This window comes from Rana temporaria, chromosome 3 (genome assembly GCF_905171775.1).
Source record: "Rana temporaria chromosome 3, aRanTem1.1, whole genome shotgun sequence".
In the NCBI taxonomy this organism is placed as follows: domain Eukaryota; kingdom Metazoa; phylum Chordata; class Amphibia; order Anura; family Ranidae; genus Rana; species Rana temporaria.
Genome location: NC_053491.1, coordinates 318,477,692 through 318,486,192, shown reverse-complemented (window position 1 = coordinate 318,486,192; position 8,501 = coordinate 318,477,692). Strand labels below are relative to the sequence as shown.

The window sequence follows — 8,501 nt, the reverse complement described above, 5'->3', positions numbered from 1 at the left end:
CTACTCCTTATCCTACTGACTGCAAACTCTGAGGCCATATTTACTCTCACTAATACTGGACCCGGGACATTCTTTAGCCCCACTGGCCACAATCCAGCCCTCCTAAAATCTGAAGGACAATAAACTGGCCCTTTGTTTGAAAAGTTCGGAGACCCCTGTTCTAGACTGTATGTCACAGTTTAATTTGTCTCAATAGCTGCATCCATTCCACAGTGTGAATAAGCCCTAATTGATATAGTGAGCACATAGGGGCAAAATAAATTGGTAAACAGGTAATACAGAGCTGGGTCTTGAAGAGCAGGATGTTATCGGTAGATTTCAGCATATCCTATTTTTTCCAAAATTTAAGGAAATCAACAACTGTACCCTAAGATATCACAAGGATAACGAACTTGGTGTCCACAAAGATACTGGTTCATGAAAGGCTGCAAAATAAAAGTGGCTTAGCAATGTAAATAATTGAAATCTAAACCTAGTTATGGCTAAATAATGCTTCAGTTTTTCAGTGTATAAAAGAATAATAGCTGTAAGTGGCAATGCAAGCGACTGGGTCACGCTGCACTCTCTCCTCTATGCCATGCTTTAGGAACACATTAGTATTTGAAAAACGGCTAAGAGGAGGGAGCAGCCTGAAAAGCCTCATGGAAATTGAAAAATAAAACTTAAATGCTGAAATAATTATAACACACTCCATCTAAAATAAACATCTATCCTGCAATGAGTGAATGTACGCAGAAAATGCCTTTTACATCTATTGTCACAGCAATTTAACCGTTCTAGAAACGCGAAGCAAACCAATAATTAATTTATAAAACTCTGCAACGAAAGTACAACAAAAGCAAGAAATGATGTATTATTGCGGCAGCTTAGAATGTAGCATAGAAGCAAGGCAAAAAAAAATATACAATAATAATATTCACAAAAGACGGCACAATGATAAATTCATGCAATGCCAGTAAAAACTCTACTTCCCAGGGGATACATTAGGGCATTTTTACATGCGAGACAGTGAAATATTGTAAGGAACGTTCATTACCACTTGTTTTTTATTTTAATTTTTTTATCTTTAGTAGTTCCCACCTGCATACAGAGAATTGTGCTTACCGTTACACAGAGCTGATAATAGATGCAGTTGAATAGTTTGCTATATCTGCTTTCAACCTGAGCGATTGATGGCGGAGGTTTTATTCCAGCTTTTAGCTATATCGTTTTTGACTATAGTGGCAAGGGCTTGAAAAATGAGTTTACTGTATTTAATAGCTGGTTCAGTATTCTGTTCCATGGGTCCGTCATTCTGGAAGGTATAGTGATTTTACTAATAGGTTTCATTGTTGCATAGCTTTATCTTAAAAGAAAAAAACAAGAAAAAATAAATAACGTTTGCTATAACTAGAAAGGAAAACTGATATAGCTTTTTTTATTAGAAAATGGTCAGATAAGCCCATTATTGCTCAAACAGCAACAAATAGCATGGCTTTGTCCCCTGTGGCTAAACAAACAACTCCAGACAAATTTATATAAAAAAAAAAAAAATACACTCTTAAATTCAATTATGTACAGTACACCATCAAAGTCATGAAAGGATTTTTCAATTCAGCTAGTGTAATTATCTGAAATGTATCTTAACTACATAAGTCTCAGGTGCAGTTATAAAAGGCACTGAGATAACATTTGTTTGTCCCGACACCATTTTAAAACCGCCATAATGAAACATACTGTCTTATGCAGTTAATACATATAACAAATATATTTATTTTATATGCCTTAATTTTTATTTTCTGAAATTTCCATGCAGTCAAAGCTGTCTGGCAAAAGTGAGAGTGAAAGGGGTTGGGTTTGCAAAATAAGTGGTGTCAACCCCCCCACAGTTATTACCTTGTAAGCTCTTATAAGCAGGGCCCTCTTAACCCTCTTTTATTTTACTCTATTGTAACTGTACATTTATATTGTGTATTTCTGTGCAAAACTGTTGGTGCTATATAAATCCTGGATAATAATATTTATACTAGTAATAATCTGAGAATACAATTTATAGGGTGATAAGCAAATGAAAAAAAGGTGATTTTGACCAATTGATTTAAAAAGGCATTTTTATATTTATAGTATGCACAGTAAAAATGTAAATAGGTAAGTTGTAGTGCAACTGGGCTGGGACACTACCTCCCACACTACTAATAGATATACATCCAGGTAATTAGTATAGCAAAGCGGATAATGGGTGACCAAACTCCAGGAAAAACAACTTATTGTTCAGACAGTATGGTCACCTACCAACTTGGCCCCATTCACAGGCAGCTTAAAGCGGGGGTTCCGCGGGTATTCGTTTTTTTTTATGATTCTGCTGATGTTACCTTGATTAATCCTGCACTCGCGTGTCCTAATACTTGAGCCGTCCGCATAGTCATTCTTCAGGAAAATATACTTTATAAAAATTTGCGATGGACGTTTCCATCTTGCTTGTGGGCAGTCTGAAGCCCACAAGCAAATACTTCCGGGATATGGTGAATGCTGATGTCCCAGCATTCACCGCTCTATCCCACGCATGTGCAGTGTTGACGGCGAGCGGTGCCGTCAACACTACACAGTTGCCATCACAACGGCCGGCGTACTGAGGTCACGCCCCGTTGTGACGACATCCACCTTTTCTATCAGCTCTAGCTCAGAACATACACTCACTGAGCAGCTGATAGAAAATGTGTCACGAGTCACGTGACCCGCGAGATATCACGGGATTACAGTACAGCGGATCTCCTGGGATTCTCATCACTCCCTCCCAGGAGACATCGCGCTTGTCGGGGGAAAAGATAATACACACCCACTCCCGCGGGGAAAGGATGACTGACACAGCACTGAAGGCAGGATTACAAAGGTAAAGAATCGGATTTAAAAAAAACGGATTGTGCATAAACGATGGGTAGCGGTTTGATTTATATAAAGTTGAATTTTAGGGTGAACCTCCGCTTTAACTCTTCAATAAGACCGAGAAGTTGAATTCACCATAATTACAGTACAAAGGATGCTTCGCCAGTGTTTTGAAGTATAAGAAGACAATTAATTTCCTAAGCCCAGTCTCTGTGAAAAACTAACACTGACTGAGGGAACATGGAATAAGTGGAGAGGGTCTAGCTAGGACTAAACTAACTAGCACTAAAAAGGAGGGGTAGATAGAGGAAGATACCAAAATTGAAATAGTACACCAGATGTAGTGGCCCAAAACTGCCACTAGATGCCAACATTCTACAGAATTATGATAACTTCATGCAGTTCAATATTCAAATACATGAAAGTGGAGCGGAACATCTTTTACCATACTACTACTAGAGAGAGAAATACTTCATTGTACTACAATACCCCCCTGCCAAAACTGCTGCACTATTCTACAGTAACGCCACTTTCAGAAAAACTGCACCATATTACAGTACCCAATTGCCAAAAGTTCTGCAGCATACTAGTTTATTTAGCATTGCACTGCCATTTGCAATTTGTTGTTTTTGTTGTAATTTTCTTATTTTTTCTGTCCTATAAGTTTCCTTTTCGCTTTTTTTTTTTTTATTTAACTTTTTTTGGGGAAACATCAAAATTGTAGGGATCAAAAATGTAAGTGCATGTAATGGGTGTGCCAAAATTGTACAGCGGGGGGATTATAAAGGGGCAATAAATACCAGGAGTGCGTTATGTGCAGAGTTTAGGAATGCTCTATGTACAGAGTGCAGAGTTCAGACATGCGCTAGGTACAGAGTGCAGTGTTCAGGAATGCGCTGTGTACACACTGCAGGGTTGAAGAGTGTACTACATACAGAGTGCAGGGCCTAAGAGTTTGCTATCCACAGTGTGCATGGCTCAGCTCTCTCTCACATCTCACTTCCACCCCTCCTTGGCTCTGACCTCTGCAGCACTCACCCCCAAAAAAAGCACTGGGTGTGCGAAGGCTACATGTAATGGCCTGACGGGACGAATTCGGCCCGTGGGCCTCACGACTGACACGTGTCCTACAGTCTATTCACAGTTTCTAGCACAGTCTCCTGCAGCATGTCTGCAGACTTTGACAGTCTTTCTCATACCCACAGCCTCTCATCACCCCCTGTAGTATGTTAGCGGGTCAGACCACTCTTGTAGCATGTCCACAGTCTTAAAATGTCTCCTGCAGCCTGTCTGATGTATCTGATTATCGTATAACCATCTATGGTATCAACATTTCTCAAACTTTTTTCAGTCAAAGCACCCTTCAAATTTATGGACAATCTCAAGGCATCCCATTCTAAAATGTAAAAAACTAAACTAAAGGTTTTACATAATGCAGCACCATCCACACATGTAGAACCCCCAACGTTAGAGGTAATTTATTCTTCCAAAGCAAATACACCTTTGCACACTGGTACTCAGCTAATGTGACCCCAGTGCTGAAAGAGAGGGGCAGGGGAGGGCCAAACAAGGATGCTGTGCCTGATGTCCTCCTTATGACATCATTGGTTGTTAGAATGCCAGTGGCGGTAGTAATGGTGCATAATGAAAACCTGTGACTTTGTGTAACTGAAAGGAAGACTTGATCCACCTGCTGGCCTGTATATGGTTATGGGGCAATGTATAAGGATTTTGGTATGGCACCCTTAAAGTAAACTGAAGCCCTGTTTGAAAAAGGCTGTACTACAGCATGTCCACAGTCTTTGAATGTCTCCTGAATTATTTTCAAAGTTTCTGACCATCTTCTTAAAGTAGAGTTCCACCCTAAAAATTTACTTTCTATTAATAGCTTGCCTTTAATGTAAAAAAAAAAAAAAAAGAATGTACTCTCTTCTATCTGGCAGTTACTAGGCACATTTCGTAATCTGCCTAGTTCCTGGTCCTAGGTGGTTCAACTTCCTGTCCTAAGAATCCATTGCATCCATTGAATCCATAGTCTCTGGGCATTAGTGTGCCTAAAATTCGCCCAGCATCCACCTCTCCTTGAAAACCATGAAGAAAAAGGAACTGGGCTTCACATGCCCACACATTTGATGGATACGGCCACAACATGAGCTGGAGGATATAAGGCAAGTGTTTTCAATGATTTCTGGAACAATTGGGGAGCTATTAACCACTTAAGGACCGGACCAATATGCTGCTACATGACCCAAGGGGTTTTTACAATTCGGCACTGCGTCGCTTTAACAGACAATTGCGCGGTCGTGCAATGTGGCTCCCAAACAAAATTGTCGTCCTTTTTTCCCCACAAATAGAGCTTTCTTTTGGTGGTATTTGATCACCTCTGCGGTTTTTATTCGTTGCGCTATAAACAAAAATAGAGCGACAATTTTGAAAAAAATTCAATATTTTTTACTTTTTGCTATAATAAATATCCCCCAAAAACATATATAAATTTTTTTTTTCCTCAGTTTAGGTCGATACGTATTCTTCTACCTATTTTTGGTAAAAAAAATCGCAATAAGCATTTATCGGTTGGTTTGCGCAAAATTTATAGCGTTTACAAAATAGGGGATAGTTTTATTGAATTTTTATTAATTTTTTTTTTTTTACTACTAATGGCGGCGATCAGCGATTTTTTTCGTGACTGCGACATTATGGCGGACACTTCGGACAATTTTGACACATTTTTGGGACCATTGTCATTTTCACAGCAAAAAATGCATTTAAATTGCATTCTTTATTGTGAAAATGACAGTTGCAGTTTGGGAGTTAACCACAGGGGGCGCTGTAGGATTTAGTGTTCACCTAGTGTGTGTTTACAACTGTAGGGGGGTGTGGCTGTAGAAATGACGTCATCGATCGAGTCTCCCTATATAAGGGATCACTCGATCGATGCAGCGCCATAGTGAAGCACGGGGAAGCCGTGTTTACATACGGCTCTCCCCGTTCTTCAGCTCCGGGGAGCGATCGCGACGGAGCGGCTATAAACAAATAGCCGCGCCGTCGTCCCAGGTCGCTCCCCGAGGGAACCCGACCGCCGCATGTAGCGGGGGGGGTCCCGATCGGACCCCCGACCCACGTCTAGGCAGGCACGTACAGGTACGTTGATGTGCCTGTCCGTGCCATTCTGCCGACGTATATCTACATGCGGCGGTCGGGAAGTGATTAATATGTTTTAGGGACTATCTAATGTGATTCATTTTAGCTTGCAAAAAAAAAAGTTATGCCCGGAACCCCACTTTAAGCATGTCCACAGTTTCTTTATTGTTTCCTACAGCAGGACTGCTGTCTTGTCTTCTGAAGCATATCTACAGTCTCTGAAAATCATCTGTAGTATATCAATAGTCTCTACCCATCAGTATTACAGATGCATTACAGATGCTGAATACAGTGTAGTTGGTTTTGAGAAGCATTAGATCATAAACCTACATGTCATTTCAAGAAAAACATTTTAATTTTATTACATATTTTTTTCATGTTCAAATTGTTTTTAATGTTCATATTGTTTGTAAAAACCAAAAGGACAATGGCAGTGATTATATGGAAGTAAATTACTGCTATCAGGTACATACATTAATGATACCCGCTTGAATTCTATGGTTATACAATACTAGGCATCAAACCTTTTAAAAAATCTGATTGCTCATTAGTAAATGACTAATTGTTTTCAAAGAAGAAGTCAAATGACGGCTTTGCTTATTGTTTACACTATTGTAAAGTACTTTATGAATAAGGTGAACTATAGCTTGATTTTCTTTGTTTTGCACATCAAGATTGTGACACAATTATCATATACAATGTTCCCATTGCACATGTTCCAGGAATAAGAACAAACGGGTGATGCAGCAACTGTCAGCTGGAAACCAGTAGCATAAGCCAAAGTACCATATTTATCTTCCTATAACGCGCCCTGGTGTATAGCGCGCACCCCCAACCTAGAAGAAAAATTCCTGGAAAAAGAGAAATACTTACAGTTTGGATGCCCCTCGTCTGTGTCTTGCCCGGTGTCCATCGCATCCATCGGCGGCCTTGTCCGGTCCGGCGTTCCTCTGCGGCCATCGTGGTGTCCTCCCCGCTGTGTTCTTCAGCCGATCCCCGCTTCCCGCACTGTGTTTGAAGCACTTCACCGACATATACCGAGCGCAGTACACTTGGGTATACTCGGGCAGGCTCGGCTCCTCTCGCGTAAAAGACGTACAGGACGCACAGGATGTGACCGCGAGAGGAGCCGAGGCCTGCCCGAGTATACCTGAGTGTACTGCGCTCGGTATATGTCGGCGCAGTGGTTCAAACAAGGCGCAGGAAGCGGGTATCGGCGTATATCGCGCACCCACGATTTTGCCCTGATTTAAGGGCAAAAAAGTGCGCGGTATACGCCGATAAATACGGTATATGTTGCCAGCACACCAAGAATTATTGAAATAATGTTTAAGTGTTTATTTGGTGCAACATTTCTGGGAACCCTACGTCAAATATGCATGCAATGCGTGGCCCCGAAATGTTGCACTTTACCTCTGTCATGTGACCACAGAATACACATTTAGGGCCAGATTCACAAAAGGGATACGACGGCGTTTCTCCTGATACGCCGTCGTATCCCTGTTTCTATCTATGCAACTTAGATTCATAGAATCAGTTACGCATAGATATCCCTAAGATCCGACAGGTGTAATTGTTTTACACTGTCGGATCTTAGGATGCAGTACCGCGGCCGCCGCTGGGGGGAGTTTGCGTCGTAAACCAGCGTCGGGTATGCAAATTAGGAGTTACGGCCGATCCACGACGGTTTTTCGCGTTCGCTATGTCGTCCGTAGTCAAGTTTCCCGTCGCAAAGTTAGTCGTTTTTTTTGGTGCCCTAACTTTAGTCAGCAAGTGTATTGCTGTCTAAAGCATGGCCGTCGTTCCCACGTCGAAATTCAAAATTTAACGTCGTTTGCGTAACCCGTTCCGGGAATACGGAAGTACACTACTCGCGTTGCCGTTAAAAAAAATGACGTCACGGCGCGCAAAGCACGCGGGAGTTAGGAAACGGAGCATGCGCAGTAGCTCTGGCGCGGGAGCGCGCCTAATTTACATGGCACACGCCCATTTGAATTGGCCCGCCTTGCGCCGGAGGCCGCGGGCGTAGTTTTAATCGCAAGTGCTTGGTGAATCAGGCACTTGCGATGAAAAATTGCGGCGGTGTAACCTATCTAGGATAAGTTACGCCGCCGCGATTCTACGTGAATCTGGCCCTAAGACATTATTTAATTCTTGGTTTGCTGGCGAAATATATACATAGTAGGCCCCGTACACACGACCAAACATGTATGCTGAAACTGGTCCGCGGGCCAGTTTCAGCATACATGTTTGGTCGTGTGTAGGCGCGAGCGGGCCGAATTCCAGCAAACATTTGCCCGCCGGGCCTTTTTCCAGCGGGCAAATATTCCTGGACGTGTTTTAAAACCGTCCGCTGGAATCCTGCCCGCTCGGACATGTACGGTCGTCAGTACAGACCTACCGTACATGTCCAGGCGCCCGCCGTCCCTCGCATGCGTCGAATGACTTTGACGCATGCGTGGAAGCCTTTAAATGGCAGGCCCGCCCACGTCTCCGCG

The 8,501-nt window shown here is 42.2% G+C and overlaps 1 long non-coding RNA gene across 1 annotated transcript in view; it reads right to left on the bottom strand.

Moving 5' to 3' along the window:
* Positions 1 to 1,114: 1,114 nt before the first annotated feature.
* The window catches only part of LOC120932505, a 33,085-nt gene continuing 25,698 nt past the window's right edge, over positions 1,115 to 8,501 (bottom strand). The window contains exon 4 of the long non-coding RNA XR_005747998.1: positions 1,115 to 1,345. This is a non-coding gene — a long non-coding RNA (uncharacterized LOC120932505). The remainder of the gene's footprint in view (positions 1,346 to 8,501) is intronic.